The sequence below is a fragment of the Bos taurus genome, chromosome 21 (genome assembly GCF_002263795.3).
Source record: "Bos taurus isolate L1 Dominette 01449 registration number 42190680 breed Hereford chromosome 21, ARS-UCD2.0, whole genome shotgun sequence".
Classification (NCBI taxonomy): Eukaryota; Metazoa; Chordata; class Mammalia; order Artiodactyla; family Bovidae; genus Bos; species Bos taurus.
In genome coordinates, this window is record NC_037348.1 from 4,842,044 (window position 1) to 4,865,716 (window position 23,673).

Here is a 23,673-nt window from a genome sequence, read left to right on the forward strand (position 1 = left end):
AAAATCTAAACATAAGACCAGAAACTATAAAACTCTTAGAAGAGAACATAGGCAAAACACAGCAGGATCCTCTATGACCCACCTCCAAGAATATTGGAAATAAAAGCAAAAAGAAACAAACAGGACCTAATTAAAATTAAAAGCTTCTGCACAACAAAGGAAACTTTAAGCAAGGTGAAAAGACAGCCTTCAGAATGGGAGAAAATAATAGCAAATGAAGTAACTGACAAACAACTAATCTCAAAAATATACAAGCAATTCCTGCAGCTCAATTGCAGAAAAATAAACGACCCAATCAAAAAGTGGGCCAAAGAACTAAACAGACATTTATCCAAAGAAGACATACAGATGGCTAACCAACACATGAAAAGATGCTCAACATCACTCATTATCAGAGAAATGCAAATCAAAACCACAATGAGGTACCATTTCATGCCAGTCAGAATGGCTGCGATCCAAAAGTCTACAAGCAATAATGCTGGAGAGGGTGTGGAGAAAAGGGAACCCTCTTACACTGTTGGTGGGAATGCAAACTAGTACAGCCACTATGGAGAACAGTGTGGAAATTCCTTGAAAAACTGGAAATAGAACTGCCATATGACCCAACAATCCCACTGCTGGGCATACACACCGAGGAAACCAGAATTGAGAGACATGTGTACCCCAATGTTCATCACAGCACTGTTTATAATAGCCAGGACATGGAAGCAACCTAGATGTCCGTCAGCAGATGAATGGATAAGAACGCTGTGGTACATATATACAATGGAGTATTACTTAGCCATTAAAAAGAATACATTTGAATCAGTTCTAATGAGTTGGATGATACTGGAGCCTACTATACAGAGTGAAGTAAGCCAGAAAGAAAAACACCAATACAGTATGCTAAGTCACTTCAGTCGTGTCAGACTCTGTGTGACCCCATAGACGGCAGCCCACCAGGCTCCCCCGTCCCTGGGATTTTCCAGGCAAGAACACTGGAGTGGGTTGCCATTTCCTTCTCCAATACAGTATACTAATGCATATATATGGAATTTAGAAAGATGATAACAATAACCCTGTATGTGAGACAGCAAAAGAGACACAGATGCATAGAACACTCTTTTGGACTCTGTGTGAGAGGGAGAGGGTGGGATGATTTGGGAGAATGGCATTGAAACATGTATAATATCATATATGAAACGAATCGCCAGTCCAGGTTCTATGCAGGGTACAGGATGCTTGGGGCTGGTGCACTGGGATGACCTGGAGGGATGGTATGGGGAGGGAGGTGGGAGGGGGTTCAGGATGGGGAACACGTGTACGCCAGTGGTGGATTCATGTTTATGTGTGGCAGAACCAATACAATATTGTAAAGTAAATAGCCTCCAATTAAAATAAATAAATTTAAATTTAAAATAAAATAAAAAACAGTCCTGCATTAAAAGGTGAGATTACAACTAAAAAAAATAAATAAAATAAAATTTTCAACTTCTAGAAACTTTAAACATGGAAACTTTGTTTGTAGATGAAATTAGAAACTGAGAAATGGGACAAAAAGTCAGCTTACTGTGTGACACTGTGAATCAAGATTTATCTCCAGAAGAAGGAAGCAGTTGGAAGCAGATGATTTAAAGTTGCAAAGGTAACCAATATGGGAACCAGTCTTAGAGCCATATTGAGAGAGTTGATTTTCATATACTGGAGTCTAAAATTGGAAAATTAATACGTGTTCCAGTGGCAAAGCATTATCTAGAGAACTGACATTAAACATTAGAGTGAGAATCAGTGGAAAGAACTGATTTCCCCACCATTTGCCTCTGCTCAGGATAGAGGGATTTGGATTGGTAAGATGGGCGAGGAGATGTCACTCTGCATCACATACCCTCCTGGTACTAGTCTATCTTTTCTCATATATGTGTTTAATTACATAAGTATATGAAATGCATGTAATTATATATATGTGGTGTTTATCACACTGACATTGTACTTGACAAAGAATTATAAGTAGAACCTACCTCTTCCTTCCTTTCCCCTTTATATAAACCTTCCCTGGTGCATATTTCTATCCTCAGGGAGTAACTTTCTAACTTGCAAAATTATTGAAAAACTTATTTCACTTCAAGTCATGCTATTGAATTTCCACATTTCTATCTTTTAAAAAAAGCCTCCGTTCTATGAGTTCACTTTTTTCATTCTTCAATTTTATGTATTAAGAATTGAGGCCAATAATATTATTTATTTCCTTATTTTTCCCTGTAAATCACTACATCCCACCTCTACTACCCAACAGCTCTTTATAAAATGTATGTGCTCTTTATTGTCACTTTCTCCTTTCTTTCCAACAGATCTCTGAGCAGAGTCCAACTTGCCTTTCTCTTCTGACTATATGACAAATCAGAGCTCATTTTCAAGACTAGCCATTCTCTCTCAAATTCTTTTCTTTCTGAACATATTATATTAGAATAGAAGACAATGATCCATATTTGTGCATCTTATTTGGTCAGGAGCAAGAGACCTGAGTGTCTTTGAGGGAGGGAAAATACACTGTATGCCTTGTGAGAGAACAGAACATCTCACAGTTTAGAGGGACACTTTTGTATTTCCTTTCATTAGTTATCATCTGTTTTTCCTTTTGTGATCAAAGCTGGAGGTAATTGGTGGGCTTTACTTTCCAGTCATGCTGGGCACCTTAAACCAGAGTCATCTCCATAATGCTTTCTTGTAAGAATGCTATTTTCAAAGTAGGGATGCAAAGAGATATGTTGATCTGTAATGAGTCTTAGTGGTTCTTTTCTACATCTCCATATCTCCTATTAAATGAATGATTTCTTTTTGGGATCCAGTTTTACCTTACCAAAGATGTGACATCTTGATCCCTTCCTCCCTCTGCCCTGTCTTCCACACTGAATAACCACTGGAATTTTGAGGATGTTTGTAAGGGTTGTTTTTTTGTTGTTGTTGTTGTTGTTTTCCTTTTTTCTTTTTATATTTGTAAGTTTTACTAACGTATTTTTCATTCTTAATTATTTGTGGTGAGACAAATATCCTTACCTGATTTAAGCACTGCCTTCAGCAATTTGAGAACTTTCTGCTGCTGCTGCTGCTAAGTCACTTCAGTCGTGTCCGACTCTGTGCGACCCCATAGACAGCAGCCCACCAGGTTCCGCCGTCCCTGGGATTCTCCAGGCAAGAACACTGGAGTGGGTTGCCATTTCCTTCTCCAGTGCATGAAGTGAAAAGTGAAAGGGAAGTCGCTCAGTCGTGTCTGACTCTGAGCGACCCCATGGACTGCAGCCTACCAGGCTCCTCCGTCCGTAGGATTTTCCAGGCAAGAGTACTTGAGTGGGGTGCCATTGCCTTCTCCGTGAGAACTTTCTAGGGATGCATATTTAGAACCAAAAGACAGTTAAATGACTTATCAAGAAGTCATTTAAGCTTTTCTTTTAATTAGCAAATAATTTTGAGAAAATAGAGTCCACTGAACTGTAGGCTTTTTCTCCCTTCACTATGCCTAGTGCTATTTTCTACACAAAAGAAACACACGTTTCCTCCACTGATTATTGTATCAGTTTGGCACAAGTGAGAGCCATTAGTTTTGAATCACCTGGGCTCTCATTTCCATCACAGCCAAAGATAACTGGTAAATGAATTCCTCTTTAGAAATAGAGTCATCAGAGCCCACTTGCATCAAACCCAGGGGCTATCACAGATAGCACAGAATGCCAGGATTGCATCCAGATTATAGAGAACGTAAAATTCCCTGAAAGAGTATCTACTTACTACTAGGATTTATAGTGGAGAGATTAGAAATAAATTCAACAGTGAAATGCAGTATCATAGCCACAATTTCTTTTTTAAGAGTTTAGTGATACGTCAATCTCAACCCCAGTGGTCAGTCATCTGTAAATTGTACTGAGTCCCAAGAAAATCCACCTGAAATGTGTGACGCTGTTTTGCTTAAGTCACCAGATTCTGATTCCTGTAACCATTCATTCTGTAACAGAAATGATGCTGTGACTGATATTTGGATAGTTCCCCAAATTAAGAGATTTGAACTTGTCACTTTTTCAAATGAGCAAATGAATCCTATTAATAGCTGCTTCTAGGAGCAGATGGGAATATTTGATGCACAGATGGAAACCAAAATATTTAAAACTTTCATTTTCTTTCCATCTATCTGTGGGAATCATTTTTGTTTTAAACTTATCAACCAAAAAGCCTGTGCCTAGAATTCATTCTGCGAAGTCAACTGCATTCAGTTGTGATTGTTCAAACAAATATTTGTAAATACTTTTATTTGTTGGGCCATGCCTCTTACTGAGACAATGGGCATTGTCCTCATGTTGAGTAGACAAACATTAAAGCTGACCACTATTTTTAAAAAGCCACGGTGGTAATACATACTGGGAAAGAGAAGCACAGAATTCTGGGGGAATCCATGACCGCATCTCCTGGAGGGTCAAGAAGGGAATCTTGAGGGGCATGATGTTTGAGCTGACAACTGAGAGGGGAGCAAGGCACTGTTTAGCAAGGGAGGGGCACAGAGATGAGGAAGTATCCTATTTGGAGGTAACATCAGAGGGAGGACCCAGTGGTGTAGAGAAACATAGACACGGTTGCCTCTGGAGGAACTGAGGAAGGCCAGAAAACTTAAAGCTCTCATGCCTGAGAAACAGCAGGAGAAACTTGCTGGGGATGACCAAGGCCTTCAGGAGTCTGGGGAAGTGTTGGACGCTCTACAGGGGCGTTATGTGAATGGACATGCATTTTAAAGAGCCATTCTGGCCAATATTAGGAGAAAAGATTTCAGAGAGCAAAAGTGAGTACTTTTGTTTTAGGTACATGCCCTTTATCAAATATGTTCATTGCAAGTGATTTTTCCTAGTCTGCACTTGTCATTCATTTTCTTAACTGTGTCTTTAGAAGAACAGATATTTTCAATTTTGATGAAATCCAGTTTATCAATTTTTTTCCATGGATCATGCTTTTGTAGTTTTATGTAAAATTTATCAGCAAATCTAAGATTTTCTCCTATGTTTTCTCCTAAAAGTTTTTAAGGTTTAAGGTTTATATTTAGATCAGCAACCCATTTTGAGGTAATAATTGTATGAGTGTAAAATATGCATCAGAATTTATTTTTTTTCATATGGATAGATAATCTTTACACACTATTTGTTGAAAGGATCATTCTGTGTTGTCTTCTTACATTTGTCAAAAATCAGTTATCCCTATGTGCGTCAATCCATATCTGGACTCAATCCTAACCACTTGTTTGTCTTTATCACACTGTCTGGATTTACTGCATCTCTAAACTAAACCTTGAAATTGGATCTGTAGTTCTGCACCTTTGGTATTATTCTCTTTCAAAATTGTACTGGCTACTATGGGTGCTTTGCAGTCCCATATTTTAGAAATAGTTTGTCAACTACTAAAATAAAATCCAACTATATTTACATTATTATTGTCTAGTCACTAAGTCATGTCTGACTCTTTTGCAACCCCATTAACTGTAGCCTGCCAGGCTCCTCTGTCCATAGGATTTCCCAGGCAACAATACTGGAGTGGGTTGCCATTTCCATATCCAGGGGACATTCCCAACCCAGGCATCAAACCTCTGTCTCCTGATTTGGCAAGCAGATTCTTTACCACTGAGCCACCAGGGAAGCCTGTAGTTTTATTAAGAATACATAAATAGGGCTTGCTTCAGCAGCACATATACTAAAATTGGAACGATACAGAGAAGATTAGCATGGCCCCTCGGCAGGGATGACATGCAAATTTGTGGAGCATTCCATATTTGTAATGGATCAGTGAACTGGAAGATAAAATCATTGAAATAACTGCTGAAGAGCAGAATAAAGTAAAAAGAGTGAAAAGAACTGAGGATAGTCTAAGAGACCTCTGGGACAATATTAAACTCACCAGTATTCGAATTATAGTGGTCCCAGAAGAAGAGAAAAAGAAAGGGTATGAGAAAATTTTTGAAGAAATTATAGTTGAAAAGTTCTCCAACATGGCAAGGGAAATAGTCATTTAAGTCCAAAAGGCACAAAGAGTCCCATACAGGATAAACTCAAGGAGAAACTCACCAAGGCACATACTAATCAGACAAAGATTAAACACAAAGACAATTAAAAGCAGCAAGGGAAAAGCAAGAAGTAACATACAAAGCAAGCCCCATATGTCTAACAGCTAATCTTGCAGAAGAAACTCTGCAAGCCAGAAGGGAATGGCAGGATATATTTAAAGTACTGAAAGGGAAAAATCTACAACCAAGACTACTCTAGATCTGGCAAGCATCTCATTCAAAATTGATTGAGAAATAAAAAGCTTTTCAAACAAGCAAACATTAAGACAATTCATTACCAGCAAACCAGCTTTACAATAAATGTTAAAAGGACTTATATAGTCAGGAAATACAAGAGAAGAAAAAGATCTACAAAATCAAACCCCAAACAATTAAGAAAATGGCAATAGGAACATATGTACCAATAATTACTTTACATATAAATTAATTAAATGCTCCAACCAAAAGACATAGACTGGCTGAATGGATACTAAAACAATACCCATATATATGCTGTCTACAAGAAAACCACTTCAGCCCTAAATATTGAAAGTGAGAGGATGAAAAATATATTCCATGCAAATGGGAAGCAAAAGAAAGCTGGAGTAGCAATCCTCATATCAGACAAAATAGACCTTAAAATAAAGAAGATTACAAGACATAAGAAAGGACACCACATGATGATCAAGGGATCAATCCAAGAGGAAGACATAACATTGTAAATATCTGTGCATCCAACACAGGAGCACCTCAATACATAAGACAAACACTAACAGACATAAAAGGAGAAATTGACAATGAACAATAACAGTAATAGATTTAACACCCCACTTACAGCAATGGGCAGATAATCAAAACAGAAAATTAATAAGGAAACATGTCTTAAATGATACATTAGATGAGCAGACCTCATTGATATCTTCAGGACATTCCATCCAAATGCAGAATACAACTTCTCAAGTGCACATGGAACATTCTCCAGGAGAGACCACATCTTGGGTCACAAATCAAACCTCAGTAAATTCAAGAAAATTGAAATCATATCAAGCAACATTTCCAACAACAATGCTATGAGGCTAGATATCACTTACAAGAAAAACACTGTAAAAAGTCACAAACACATAGGGATTAAACAATACATTTCTAAATAATGAACAGGTTACTAAAGAAATCAAACAGGAAATCAAAAAAATCCTAGAAACGAATGACAATGAAAACACGACAACTCAATACCTATGGATGCAGCAAAAGCAGTTCTAAGAGTAAGTTTATAGCAATAAAACCCTACCTCAACAAACAAGAAAAACATCAAAAAGACAATATAACTTTATACCTAAAACAACTGGAAAAAGAAGAACAAAAAACCCCCCAAAGTCAGTACAAGGAAAGAAATCATGATCAGAGCAGAAATAAGTGAAAAATAAATGAAAGAAACAATAGTAAAGATTAATAAAACTAAAAGCTGGTTCTTTGAGAAGATAATAAAACTGACATATGTTGTCATTATAGACATGCCTGAACCAGCTAAGTCTGCTCCTGCCCCTAAAACGGGCTCTAAAAAAGTTGTGACCAAGGCCCAGAAGAAGGACGGCAAGAAGCGCAAGCGCAGCCGCAAGGAGAGCTACTCCGTGTACGTGTACAAGATGCTGAAGCAAGTTCATCCGGACACTGGCATCTCATCCAAGGCCATGGGAATCATGAACTCCTTTGTCAACAGCATTTTTGAGCACATCGCTGGCGAGGTATCGCACCTGGCACATTACAACAAGCGCTCAACTATCACATCCAGGGAGATCCAGACCACCGTGCACTTGCTGCTACCTGGGGAGCTGGCCAAGCATGCTGTGTCTGAGGGCACTAAGGCTGTCTTCAAGTATACCAGCTCCAGGTAAATGTAATATGCCTAGCTGCTGTTAACAGAGAAGGCAATGGCACCCCACTCCAGTACTCTTGCCTGGAAAATCCCATGGACGGAGGGCCTGGTGGGCTGTAGTCCATGGAGTCGTTAAGAGTCGGACATGACTGAGCGACTTCACTTCCACTTTATCCAGACTCATCAGGAGAAAAGAGAGAAGAATCGAATCAACAAAATTAGAAATGAAAAAGAAAGAGGTTGCAAGAGGCAAGGCAGAAAAACAAAGTATTATAAGACTTTTATGAAAAAAGAAAAAGGCAATAAAATGGATAACCTGGAAGAAAAAGACAGATTCTTATAATTCAGTCTTCTAAGACTGGACCCGGATGAAACATAAATTATGAGCAACCCAGTTATAAGCACTGAAATCAAAACTTTGATCAAAAAAACAAAAGTCCAGGACCAGATGGCTTCACAGGTGAATTCTATCAAACATTTAGAGGATCTAATACCTATCCTTCTAAAACTATTTCAAAGATTTCAGAGGAAGAAACACTTCCAAACTCATTCTACAAGGCCACTGTCACTCTGATACCAAAACCAGGCAAAGACAACACAAAAATAGAAAAGTACAGGCCAATATCACTGATGAACATAGATGCAAAACACTCAACAAACTTTTAGCTAACAGAATTCAACAACACATTAAAAAGCTCGTACACCATGATCAAGTTGGGGTTATTCCAGGAATGAAAGGATTCTTCAGTTCAGTTCAATCATTCTGTCATGTCCAGCTCTTTGTGACCCCATGGACTACAGCACGCCAGGCTTCCCTGTCCATCACCAACTCCCAGAGCTTACTCAAACTCATGTCCATTGAGTCAGTGATGCCATCCAACCATCTCATCCTTTGTAATCCCCTTCTCCTCCCACCTTCAATCTTTCCCAATGTCAGGATCTTTTCCAACTGTTCAATATACACAAATCAATCAATGCAAAGCACCATATTAACAAATTGAAAGATAAAAATGTATGATAATCTCAATAGATGCAGAAAAAGCCTTTGACAAAATTCAGCACCCATTTATGATAATAACTCTTGAAAAAATTGGCATAGAAGGAAACTATCTCAACATAGTAAAGACCATATATGATAAGCACACATCAAACATTATTCTCAGTGGTGAAAAACTGAAAACATTCCCTCTAAGATCAGGAACAAGACAAGGGTGTCTACTGTTACCACTATTATTCAACATAGTTTTGGAAGTCCTAGCTACAGCAATCAGAGACAAAAAGAAATAAAAGGAATCAAGATAGGAATAGAAGAAGTAAAGCTCTCACTGTTTGCAGATGACATGATAATATATATAAAAAACCCTAAAGATATTATCAAAAATTACTAGAGCTAATCAGTGAATTTAGCAAATTCGCATGATACAAAATCAATACACAGAAATCACTTGCATTCCTTTATACTAACAATGAAATAAGAAAGGGAAATTAAGGAATCAATACCATACAACACTGCAAAAAAATTATAAAATATCAGGAATAAACCTACCTAAGGAGACAAAAGAACTGTATACAGAAAATTATAAGACACTGATATAAGAAATTAAAGACAACATAAACAGACGGAGAGATATTCCATGTTCCTGGGTAGGAAGAATCAACATTGTGAAAATGACTATGCTACCAAATACATTCTACAGATTCAATGCAGTTTCTATCAAATTACCAATGTCATTTTTTACAGAACTAGAACAAAAAATTTCACAGTTCATGTGGAAACACAAAAGGCCCTGAATAGCCAAAGCAGTCTTGAGAAAGAAGAATGGAGCTGGGGGAATCAACCTTCCTGACTTCAGATTATAATAAAAAGCTACAGTCATCAAGACAGTATGGTACTGGCACAAAAACAGAACTATAGACCAATGGAATAAGATAGAAAGCCCAGAAATAAACCCATGCACCTGTGGGTACCTTATTTTTTACAAAGGAGGCAAGAATATACAATAGAGTAAAGACAACCTCTTCAATAAGTGATGCTGGGAAAACTGGACATCTACATGTAAAAGAATGAAATTAGAACACTTCATAACACCATACACAGTGATAAACTCAAAATGGATTAAAGACATAAATGTAAGGCCATAAACTATAAATCTCTTAGAGGAAAACAATAGACATTGTTGTTCTATATCAACAGAAAACTTGTTGATATAAATCAAATCAAGATCCTCTATGAACCACCTCCTAGAGTAATATAAATAAAAACAAAATTAAACAAGTGGGACCTGATGAAATGTAAAAGCTTTTGCGCAGCTAAGGAAACTATATAAACAAGGTGGAAAGACAACCCTTGGAATGGGAGAATATAACAGCAAATGAAACAACTGACAAAGGATTAATTTCCAAAATATACAATCAGTTCCAATATACAACTCAATATCAGAGAAAACAAACAACCGAATAAAAAAGTGGGAAAAAGACCTAAACAGCCATTTCTCCAAAGAAGACATACAGAAGGCTAACAAACACATGAAAAGATGCTCATGTCGCTGATTATTAGAGAAATGCAAATCAAAACTACAGTGAGATATCACCTCACACCAGTCAGAGTGGCCATCATCAAAAAGTCTACAAATAATAAATGCTGGGGAAGGTGTGGAGAAAAGGGAATATTCTTGCACTGTTGGTGGGAATATAAATTGATACAGGCACTATGGAAGATGATAGGGGGAATCCTTAAAAGACCAGGAATAAAACCACCATATGGCCCAGCAATCCAACTCCTAGGCACATACCCTGAGGAAACCAAAATTGAAAAAGTCATATGTACCCCAATGTTCATTGCAACACTATTTACAATAGTTAGAACATGGAAGCAACCTAGATGTCCACTGACAGATGAATGTATCAAGAAGTTGTGGTATATATATATATATATATATATATATATATATATATACACACACACACACACACACACACACACACACACAATGGAATATTCAGTTCAGTTCAGTCGCTCAGTAATGTCCGACTCTTTGTGACGCCAGGCCTCCCGCTCCATCACGAACTCTCAGAGCTTACCCAAACCCATGTCTATTGTGTCGGTGGTGCATCCAACCATCTCATCATCTGTCGTCCCCTTCTCCTCCTGCCCTCAATCTTTCCCAACATCAGGGCCTTTTCCAATGAGTCAGCTCTCCACATCAGGTGGCCAAAGTATTGGAGTTTCAGCTTCAACATCAGTCACTCCAATGAATACCCAGGACTGATCTCCTTTAGGATGGACTGGTTGGATCTCCTTGGAGTCCAAGGGACTCTCAAGAGTCTTCTCCAACACCACAGTTCAAAAGCATCAATTCTTTGGCCCTCAGCTTACTTTATAGTCCAACTCTCACATCCACACATGACCACTGGAAAAACCATAGCCTTGACTAGACAGACTTTGTTGGCAAAGTAATGTCTCTGCTTCTCAATATGCTGTCCAGGTTGGTAATAACTTTCCTTTCAAGGAGCAAGCATCTTTTAATTTCATGGCTGCAATCACCATCTGCAGTGATTTTGGAGCGCAGAAAAATAGTCAGCCACTGTTTCCCGTCTATTTCCCATGAAGTGATGGGACCAGATGCCATGATCTTAGTTTTCTGAATATTGAGCTTTAAGCCAACTTTTTCACTCTCCTCTTTCACTTTCATCAATAGGGTCTTTAGTTCCTCTTCACTTTCTGCCATAAAGGTGGTGTCATCTGCATATCTGAGGTTATTGATATTTCTCCCAGCAATCTTGATTCCAGCTTGTGCTTCTTCCAGCCCAGTGTTTCTCATGATGTACTCTGCGTATAAGTTAAATAAGCAGGGTGACAATATACAGCCTTGACGTACTCCTTTTCCTATTTGGAACCAGTCTGTTGTCCCATGTCCACTTCTAACTGTTGCTTCCTGACCTGCATATAGGTTTCTCAAGAGGCAGGTCAGGTGGTCTGGTATTCCCATCTCTTTCAGAATTTTCCACAGTTTATTGTGATCCACACAGTCAAAGGCTTTGGCATAGTCAATAAAGCAGAAATAGATGTTTTTCTGGAACTCTCTTGCTTTTTTGATGATCCAGCAGATGTTGGCAATTTGATCTCTGGTCCCTCTGCCTTTTCTAAAACCAGCTTGAACATCTGGAAGTTCACTGTTCACGTATTGCTGAAGCCTGGCTTGCAGAATTCTGAGCATTACTTTACTAGCATGTGAGATGAGTGCAATTGTGTGGTAGTTTGAGCATTCTTTGGCATTGCCTTTCTTTGGGATTGGAATGAAAACTGACCTTTTCCAGTCCTGTGGCCATTGCTGAGTTTTCCAAATTTGCTGGCCTATTGAGTGCAGCACTTTCACAGCATCATCTTTCAGGATTTGAAATAGCTCAACTGGAATTCCATCACCTCCACTAGCTTTGTTCGTTTTAATGCTTTCTAAGGCCCACTTGACTTCACATTCCAGGATGTACAGGTAAGTGATCACACCATCGTGATTATCTGGGTCGTGAAGCTCTTTTTTGTATAGTTCTCCTGTGTCTTCTTGCCATCTCTTCTTAATATCTTCTGCTTCTGTTAGCTATAATCCTAAATGCAGTGGAAAATTGCTTTGAAGCATCTAATAATTACAGTCTTTTACAGTAGGAAATTCTTACTAACAAAATTCATAGAAACTCAAAAGAAATTACCTGAAAGGATGCTATAAATAGAAAAGAATGATGAATATTCCAAGTAGGATCCAAAATAGAAATGATATAGAGCAATATAAGGGCTTCCCAGGTGGTGCTGGTGCTGGTGGTGGTGGTTGTTTAGTCACTAAGTTGTGTCCGACTCTTGAGACCCCAAAGACTGTAGCCTGCCAGGCTCCTCCGTCCATGGGATTCTCCAGGCAAGAATACTGGAGTGGGTTACCATTTCCTTCTCCACAGGTGGTCTAGTGGTAAAGAACCCATCTGCCAATGCAGGAGACATAAGAGATGCAGGTTCAATACCTGGGTCGAGAAGATCCCCTGGAGGAGGGCATGGCAACCCACTCCAGTATTCTTGCCTGAAGGATCCTATGCACAGAGGAGCCTGGTGGGCTATAGTCCTTAAGGTCACAAAGAATTGGATATGAATGAAGCAACTTGGCACACACACAAAGCAATATAAAACAGAATGAAAATTGAAAAACCAAAAACCACTCTTAGAAAAATGGACCAGAGAATTCTTGGTCCAATGGTTAGGATTCAGTGCTTTCACTGCTGTGGGCCTGGGTTTAATCCCTGGTCCTGAAAGATCCTGATAGCCATGTGTCATGGCCAAATAAATAAATAAATAATCTGAGGAAGGTAGAAATTAAAAGGAAGAAAAATGAATCAAATTTTTCTCTATTAATATAATGAATGATCTGTGTTTGCACTTTAGCCCTAGAAATGTCTCACTTACAAGAGGGAAAGCCCACGAAGAGAAGGTATGCAAATGCCTAGCAGTTGAATTTTCTCTTCTGCCTTTAAGGCACAAAACACAGGTGCAGGAGTATACTTTGGCCACCCCAGTTTTGTTTGGCAGAGTCTGTTGGCACCTGGTTATGCAGGCCTACTTGTTCAATACAGAAATCATAGCCAAGTATATTTAAAGGAAAAACATCATTTATAAACGGTATATCTTAAATTCACAATCCAATACCAAAACATGTGAGGAGAATGGTTTAACTCAACTAATCTTTGACAGTAATGGAAGCCAAGAGCTGTTCCAGAAAGAATTGGCAGGGGAACTTAAAGGGGTGAATTCAGGGTCCTGGGTGATGAGAATCATTATTTGTTATTATTTTATTATAATTCTACATGCTGTGAATACTGAGATTGAGCCTGAGCAGATATGCGAAGCACTGAACCTTCAGGAATTTAGCTTTGCCCTCCTTTAGTGCTCCAAGTCTTCCAGATATCAGGGCCAGATGAGAAGGCAGAAAAGGCTCCTCCACACAACTAGAGCTTTCTTGCTTGCCCTTCCCCCTGGGCTTATTGTCCTTACATCTCTTACATCTGAGCTTTATGTCCTTACATCTCCAGGCCAATTGTGCAAGCTTTGGAGATATGCTTGTCTCCTGCAGCAGAAATGCCTGCATGTGTGTGCCTCTCTCTTCCATTACCCAGGCTCCCAGCCACTTGGTGTTGGCCTGGGTCATGCCATGTTCCAGGCACTGGAGCTGGAGGTAAAGGATGTCCAGGCCTTTCCATCAGAGTGGCCACCTCCAGGATGGTTGGGAGGAGGTAGGAGGAATGTGGCTGTTGTGTTATGTATCAGTCGCAATCATGGTAAGAAAATCACACACACTCTGTATTCATCTGCTAGAAACTGTGTGTTGGAGTGGGACTGTGTAGGGGGCTAGGGAATCCACGAGAGTGAAACCAGCTCCTGCATCTTAGGGGATCAAGAGGAAAGAGAGAGAGGACATATACGTACAGGCTTCAGGGACATCTTGAGTAAATGTGTGCATGAAAAATTTGTCAGTAAAGCCTACCTTTTCATCATAGTAACTGGGTTTGAAGTTTCTATAAACCTTCACAGGTATATTTCAATTTACATAAGGATTCTCTCTGCATGTTTTCAAAAACCTAGGCAAAAAGATTCATCTATGATTGGCCTGCTCTGAACTCTTCATAAGAATCTTTTGTTTGAATCAGGGCGGAATCACACACCCAAGGATGGGGAAGACCTGCTAGAGCAGGTGTGGGCCATGGTGCAACATTCAGCCACCTCTGTGTCTGTAACTGAGCACACAAGGGGGCATACTTCAGGAGGAAGGGTGCATACCAAAAAGGGAGTACAATTAAGGTATTGCTGCTGTTTATGTCAGAGAATGTTCCGCCTATGTTTTCCATTAAGAGTTTTATAATATCCAGGCTTACATTTAGGTCTTTAATCAATATTGAGTTTATATCATTTTATAGTGTTATAGGGTGTCCTAATTTCATTCACTTACATGTAGCTTTCCGGTTTTCCCAGACCACTGATTGATGGAACTGTCTTTTCCCCGTTGTGTATTCTTGCATCTTTGGTCATAGATTAGTTGACCATAGTTGTATGAGTTTGTCTCTGGACTTCCTATCCTGTTCCATAGATTTACATTTCTCTTTTTGTGGTTGTGCCATAGTGCTTTGACTACTGTAGCTTTGTAGTATACTTTGAAGTCAGGAAGGCTGATTCCTCCAACTCCGTTGTTTTTCTTTCTCAAGATTGCCATAGCAATCTTGCCAAAGATTTATTTGGGGTCTTTCCTGTTCCCACACAGTTTATAAAATTTGTTGTTCTAATTTTGTGAAAAATGCCTTTGGTAATTTGATAGGGATTGTATTGAATCTGTAGATTTCTTTGCGTAGTGTAGTTATTTTGACAATATTAATTTTTCTAATCTAAGAGGATGGTATATCTCACCATCTGTTTATATCATCTTTGATATCTTTCATCAGTATTTTATAGTTTTCTGAGTACAGGTTTTCTGGTTCATTTCCTAGAGTAGTGGAAATAAAAACAAAAATAAACTAATAAGACCTAATTAAATTTAAATGCTTTTGTACAGCAAAGGAAACTATAAACAAAACAAAAAGAAAACTCACAGAATGGGAGAAAATATTTGCAAACAGAGCAACTGACAAAGGGTCCAAAATATGCAAATAGCTAATGCAACCCAATATCAGAAAACAACCCAATCATAAAATGGGCTGAAAATATAAATAAATATCTCTCCAAAAAAGGCATCAGATAGCCAAAATAGACATGAAAAGATGCTCAACATCACTAATTTTTAGAGAAATGGAAATTATAATGTAATATCACTTCACATCAAGCAGAATGGCCATCATTTACCTACACTGTTGGTAGGAGTATAAATTGGTACAGCCACTGTGGAGAACAGTATGGAGGTTCCTTAAAAACCTAAAAACAGAATTATCATATAATCCAGCAATCCCACTTCTGGGCATATATCTAGAGAAAACCATAAGTCAAAAGGACATATGTACCCCAGTACTATATACAATAACCAGAATATGGAAGCAATCTAAATGCCCATTGACAAATGAATGGACAAAGACAATGCGGTACATATACTCAATGGAGTATTACTCAGCCATTAAAAAGAACTAAATAATGCTGTTTTCAGCAACACAGATGAACGTAGAAGTTTCATACTGAATGAAGTAAGTCAGATATTGAAAGAAAAACATCATATGATATTTCTTATGTTGTTGTTTAGTCACTAAGCTGTGTCTGACACTTTTGCTACCCTATGGACTGTAGCGTGCCAGGCTTCTCTCTGTCCATGGGATTTCCCAGGGAAGAATACTGGAGTGCGTTTCCATTTCCTTCTCCAGGGGATCTTCCTGATGCAGGGATCAAGCCCACATCTCCCTCATTGGCAGGCAGATTTTTTTACCACTGAGCTGCCTGGAAAGCCCAAGATATTGCTTATATTCAAATCTAAAAAAAAAAAAAAAAAGTACAAATTAACCTAGTTATAAACAGAAATAGTTATATATATAAATATAAGAGATAACTAGTAAGGACCTACTGTGTAGCACAAGGAACTCTACTCAATATTCATAATAATATATATGGAGAAGAATCTCAAAAGGGATGGATATATGTATATACATATATATTTTCACTTTCACTTTAGGGTACACCTGAAAATAACATAACATTGTAAATCAGTTGTACTCACTTTAAAAAAAAAGCTGTATATTTTCTTTTTCCCTTTTTCTTCTGTAAAATAACAGCAGAAACTCAATTCTTGAGGATCTGAATTAGAATCAGGGCAAGTGAATTTTTAGAAACTGTGGTTTTTAATAATGAGGCAGTAGTAAAGTGTTTGACAGAGTATTCAATTGAAACATGTCTTCTATAGCAGCAGTTTCCAATCTTTTTGGCACCAGGGACCAGTTTCATGAAAAATAATTTTTCCACAGAAGAGGGCTGGGATGTTGGTTTTGGGATGATTCAAGCACATTACACTTATTGTTCACTTTATTTCTATTATTACATTGTGATATATAGTGAAATGATTATACAACACACCATTATGCAGAATTACTGGGAACCCTGAGCTTGTTTTCCTACAACTAGACAGTCCCATCTGGGCGTGATGGGAGACAGTGACACCTGAAACATGTAGCTTATGTCCAAGTCTCCTCCAATATCTTGTTTTGGTTGCTATTACTGCAAACAAACCTGCTTCAAAAAGATAGGATCTTGATAATGGAAGCAGGCGTTTGAGTGCTTTTGTGGCAACATCAGGATATTTCTCCTTGACTATAATTAAGAACATATAGAGATTTGAAGTTGTCTCAAACATTTTAAAAATTAATTTTTTTCCTTCTGTGAATTATATTTTTACATTTTAATATAAGCTGAATGAGATCTTTATTCAAAAGGATATTTAATTATTTGTCTGTAACATTTGATTGCAAGTATTTTTCCTAGTTGTACATTTATTTTATTTTTATATAATTAAAATTATTTTTAATTGAAAGATAATTGCTCTGCAATATTGTGCCAGTTTCTGCCAAACATCAACATGAATCAGCCATAAGTATACTTATGTGCCTTCCCTTTAAACCTCCCTCCTATCTCCCTCCCAGTCTCATTCCTCTTAAGTTGTTACAGAGGAAATTCCCATTGACTATCAGTTTTACATATGGTAATGTGTATGAGTCCTTGTTACCCTCTCCACATATCCCACCCTCTCTTTCCTCCCCTCACCAAACCCCTGTCCATATCTATTCTTGAAGTCTGTGTAGCCATTGTGTGCTAAGTCACTTCAGTTGCGTCTGGCTCTTTGCAACCCTATGGATGTAGCCTACCAAGCTCCTCTGTCTGTGGGATTATCCAGGCAAGAATACTGGAGGGGGTTACCATGCCCTCCTGCAGAGGATCTTCCCAACCCAGGGCTTGAACTGGCATCTCTTGATCTTTCTAACCCAAGGATCAAACCCACATCCGTTACGTCTCCTGCATTGGCAGGCAGGTTCTTTATCAGTAGTGCCATGTAGGAAGCACACGCTACCCTGCAAATAGATTCATCAGTATGATCATTATAGATCCCATACATATGCATTAACATACGATATTTGTTTTTCTTTTTCTGACTTAATTCACTCTGCAAAATAGGCTCAAGGTTAATCCACCTCATTAGAACTGACTCAAATGGGCTCCTTTTTGGCTATTATGGGCTCCTATTATGGCTGAGTAGTGTTCCATTGCATACATGTACCACAACTTCTTTACCCATTCATCTGATGATGGACATCTAGGATGCTTCCACGTCCTGGTGGTGGTTTAGTCACTAAGTCGTGTCTAGCTTTTGTGACCCCATGGACTGTAGTCTGCCAGCTCCTCTGTCCATGGGATTCTTCAGGCAAGAATACTGCCATTTCCTTCTCCGGGGATCTTCTCAACCCAGGAATTGAACCCAGGTCGCCTGCATTGTAGGCAGATTCTTTTTACCAGTTGAGCTACAAAAGAAGCTCAGTCCTAGCTATTGTAAATACTGCTGTATCAATTTATATTCCATCCAACAGTGGAAGAGGATTCCCTTTTCTCCATACCGTGTGGAGTATTTATTTGTAGATTTCTTGATGATAGCCATTCTGACTGGTGTAAGATGATATCTCATGTGGTTTTGATTTTCATTTCTCTAGTAATGAGCTATGTTGAGCATCTTTTCATGTGTTTATTAGCCATCTGTATGTCTTTTGATAAATGTCTGTTTAGGTCTTTTGCCTATTTTTTGATTGGACTGTTTGTTTTATGCGTAATGAGTTGTATGAACTGCTTGTATGTTTTGGAAATTAATCCTTTGTCAGTTGTTTCATTTGCTATTATTTTTTCCCATTCTGAGGGCTGTCTTTTCACCATGTTTATACTTTCCTTTGATGTGCAAAAGCTTTTGGTTTAATTAGGTCCCACTTGTTTGTTTTTGTTATTTCCATTGGAGGTGGATCATGGAGGATCTTGCTGTGATTTATGTCATAGAGTGTTATGCCTATGTTTTCCTCGAAGAGTTTTATAGTTTCTGGTCTTACCAGAACAAGTTTAAGTCTTTAACCCATTTTGTGTTTAATTTTGTGTATGGTGTTAGGAAGTATTCCAATTTTATTTTTTTACATGTAGTTGTCCAGTTTCCAAGCAGCATTTATTGAAGAGGATATCTTTTGCCCATAGTATGTTATTCCTTTGTAAAAATAAGTTACCCCTTGGTGGGTAGGTTTTTCTCAAGATTGCTTTGGTTATTCAGGTCTTTTGTGCTTCCATATGAATTGTGATATTTTGGTCATATTTCTATGTGAAAAGTGCCACTGGTAATTAGATAAGGATAGCATTGAATCTGTAAGTTGCATTTTGTAGTATAACCATTTTGACATTATTGAGTCTTCCAACCCAGGAACATGAAATATCTTTCCATTTCTTTATGTCATCCTTGATTTCTTTCATCAGTGTCTTATAGTTTTCTGGATACAGCTCTTTTGTCTCCTTGTTGTTGTTGTTTAGTCACTAACATGTGCTCAACTCTTTGCAACCCCATGAACTCAAATACATCAGGTTTCTCTGTCCTTCACTATCTCCCTGAGTTTGCTCAAACTCATGTCCGTTGAGTCAGTGATGCTATCCAACCACTTCAACCTCTGTCGCTCCCTTCTCTTGTCCTCAATCTTTCCCAGAATCAGGGTCTTTCCCAATGAGTTGGCTCTTCACATCAGATAGCCAAAGTAATGGAGTTTCAGCTAGAGCACTAGTCCTTCCAATGAATATTCAGGGTTGATTTCCTTTAGGATTGACTGGTTTGATTTCCTAGAGACTTTCAAGAGTCTTCCCCAGCACCACATTTCAAAAGTATCAATTCTTCAGTGCTCTACCTTCTTTATACTCCAACTCTCACATCCCTACTTGACTCCTGGAAAAACCATAGCTTTGACTTTACATAGCTTTGACTCCTGAGACATCTGTATGCAGGTCAGGAAGCAACAGTTAGAACTGGACATGAAACAACAGACTGGTTCCAAAAAAGGAAAAGGAGTTCATCAAGGCTGTATATTGTCACCTTCCTTATTTAACTTATATGCAGAGTACATCATGAGAAACGCTGGGCTGGAAGAAGCACAAGCTAGAATCAAGATTCCCAGGAGAAATCAATAACCTCAGATATACAGATGACACCACTGTTATGGCAAAAAGCGAAGAAGAACTAAAGAGCCTCTTGATGAAATTGAAAGAGGAGAGTGAAAAATTTAGCTTAAAGCTCAACATTCAGAAAATTAAGATTACGCCATCACTTCATGGCAAATAGATGGGGAAACAGTGGCTGACTATTTTGGGGGGCTCCAAAATCACTGCAGATGGTGATTGCAGCCATGAAATTAAAAGACGCTTGCTCCTTGGAAGGAAAGTTATCACCAACCTAGACAGCATATTCAAAAGCAAAGACATTACTTTGCCAACGAAGGTCCATCTAGTCAAGGCTATTGTTTTTCCAGTAGTCATGTATGGATATGAGAGTTAGACTATACAGGAAGTTGAGCACCAAAGAATTGATGCTTTTGAACTGTGGTGTTGGAGAAGACTCTTGAGAGTCCCATGGACTGCAAGGAGATCCAGCAAGTCCATCTTAAAGGAAATCAGTCCTGAGTGTTCATTGGAAGGACTGATGTTGAAGCTGAAACTCCAATACTTTGGCCACCTGGTGCGAAGAACTGACTCATTTGAAAAGACCCTAATGCTGGGAAAGATTGATGGTGGGAGGAGAAGGGGACCTCAGAAGATGAGATGGTTGGGTAGTATCACCAACTCAGTGGACATAAGTTTGGGTAAGCTCTGGGAGTCAGTGATGGACAGGGAGGTCTGGCATGCTGCCTAAGAGTCGGACATGACTGAGCGACTGAACTGAACTGACTATACAGACCTTTATCAACAAACTGATGTTTCTATTTTGTAATACACTGTTTAGTTTTATCATAGCTTTTCTTCCAAGGAGCATGTGTCTTTTAATTTCATGGCTATAGTCACCATCCACATTGATTTTGTAGCTCAAGGAAATGAAATCTGACACGGTTTTCACTTTTACCCCATCTGTTTGCTATGAAGTGTTGGGACCAGTTGCCATGATCTTCGTTTTTTGAACACTGAGTTTTAAGTCACATTTTACATTCCCATGTTTTACCTTCATCAAGAGATTCTTTAGTTCCTCTTCACTTTCTGCCACTAAAATGATATCATCTGCATATCTGAGGTTGTTGATATTTTTCCTGGAAATCTTGATTCCAGCTTGTGAGTCATCCAGCCCAGCATTTTGTATGATGTACTCTGTATAAAACTTAAATAAGCCAGGGTGACTATATGAAGCCTTGACATACTCCTTTCCCAATTTTGAGCCAATCCATTGTTCCATGTCCGGCTCTAGCTGTTGCTTCTTAACCTGTACACAGGTTTCTCAGGAGGCAGGTAAGGTGGTCTGGTTTTCCCATCTCTTCAAGAATATTCCACAGTTTGTTGTGATCCACGGAGTCAATAGCTTTAGCATAGTCAAGGAAGCAAAAATAGATGTTGTTTTGGAATTCTTTTGCTTTTTCTTTGTTTCAGCAAATGATGACAATTTGATTTCTGGTTTCTCAACCTTTTCTAAATCCAGATTGTACATCTGGAAGTTCTCATTTCAGGTACTGCTGAAGCCTAGTTTGAAGGATTTTGACCATTACCTTGCCAGCATTTGAAATAATTGTAATTGTGTGAATATTTGAACATTCTTTGGCATTGCCTTTCTTTGGGATTGGAGTGAAAACTGATGTTTTCCAGTCCTTTGGTCACTACTTAGTTTTCCAAATTCGCTGGCATATTGAGAACAGTGCTTTCATAGCATCATCTTTTAGGTTTTGAAATAGCTCAGATGGCATTCCATCACCTCCACTAGTTTGTTTGTAGCAATACAAAGAATTTTTAGGTAGGTTTCAGTTCAGTTCAGTCACTCAGTCATGTCCAACTCTTTGCGACCCCATGAATCGCAGCACGCCAGGCCTCCCTGTCCATCACCAACTCCTGGAGTTCACTCAGACTCATGTCCATCGAGTCAGTGATGCCATCCAGCCATCTCATCCTCTGTCGTCCCCTTCTCCTCCTGCCTCCAATCCCTCCCAGCATCAGAGCCTTTTGCAGTGAGTCAACTCTACGCATGAGGTGCCCAAAGTACTGGAGTTTCAGCTTTAACATCATTCCTTCCAAAGAAATCCCAGGACTGATCTCCTTCAGAATGGACTGGTTGGATCTCCTTGCAGTCCAAGGGACTCTCAAGAGTCTTCTCTAACACCACAGTTCAAAAGCATAAATTCTCCAGCTTTCAGCTTTCTTCACAGTCCAACTCTCACATCCATACATGACCACTGGAAAAACCATAGCCTTGACTAGATGGACCTTTGTTGGCAAAGTAATGTCTCTGCTTTTCAATATGCTATCTAGGTTGGAGTAAACGTCTTTTAATTTCATGGCTGCAGTCACCATCAGCAGTGATTTTGGAGCCCCAAAAAACAAAGTCTGACACTGTTTCCACTGTTTCCCCATCTATTTCCCATGAAGTGATGGGATCAGATGCCATGATCTTAGTTTTCTGAATGTTGAGTTTTAAGCCAACATTTTCACTCTCCTCTTTCACCTTCATCAAGAGCCTTTTTAGTTCTCCTTCACTTTCTGCCATAAGGGTGGTGTCATCTGCATATCTGAGGTTATTGATATTTCTCCCAGCAATCTTGATTCCAGCTTGTGTTTCTTCCAGCCCAAAATTTCTCATGATGTACTCTGCATAGAAGTTAAATAAGCAGGGTGACAATATACAGCCTTAACATACTCCTTTTCCTATTTGGAACCAGTCTGTTGTCCCATGTCCAGTTCTAACTGTTGCTTCCTGACCTGCATATAGGTTTCTCAAGAGGCAGGTCAGGTGGTCTGGTATTCCCATCTCTTGAAGAATTTTCCACAGTTTATTGTGATCCACACAGTCAAAGGCTTTGGCATAGTCAATAAAGCAGAAATAGATGTTTTTCTGGAACTCTCTTGCTTTTTTGATGATCCAGCAGATGTTGGCAATTTGATCTCTGGTTCCTCTGCCTTTTCTAGTAGTAGATATCGTTTTCATTTTATAGCTATGGTAAATAGGTTGATTTCTTAATTTGTCTTTCTGATTTTTCACTGTTAGTGTATAAGAATGCAAATGATTTCTGTGTGTTGTTTTTGTATCCAGTGACTTTGCTAAATTCACTGATTATCTCTAATAATTTTCTGATAGTATCTTTAGAGTTTTCTATATAGTGTCACATCATATGCAAACAGTGAGAGTTTTACTTCTTTTCCAATCTGGATTCATTTTATTTCTTTTTCTTCTCTGATTGCCATAGCTAGGACTTCCAGAACTATGTTGGGCAATAGTTATGAGAATTGGTATCCTTCTCTTGTTCTTGATCTTAGGGGGAATGCTTTCAGTTTTTGACCATTGAGAATAACGTTTGCTCTGAGTTTTTTATATGTGGCCTTTCTTGTGTTGAGGTAAGTTCCCTTTATGACCGATTTTTGAAGAGTTATTATTATAAATGCGTGCTGAATTTTGTTGAGGGTTTTCCTACTATCTGTTGAGATTATCATATGCTCTTAGCTTTGAATTTTTAATATGGTGAAGCACATTAATTGATTTGAGTATATTGAAGAATCCTTGCATCC

At 38.6% G+C, this 23,673-nt stretch overlaps 1 protein-coding gene and 1 non-coding gene across 3 annotated transcripts in view; both read left to right on the top strand.

Moving 5' to 3' along the window:
- GABRG3 (gamma-aminobutyric acid type A receptor subunit gamma3) overlaps nucleotides 1–23,673 on the top strand; it is an 807,126-nt gene that overhangs the window by 444,627 nt on the left and 338,826 nt on the right. The window lies entirely within an intron of this gene.
- LOC112443369 (U6 spliceosomal RNA) lies at nucleotides 5,681–5,783 on the top strand. The gene has a single exon (XR_003031700.1). It is a non-coding gene; the product is annotated as a U6 spliceosomal RNA (small nuclear RNA).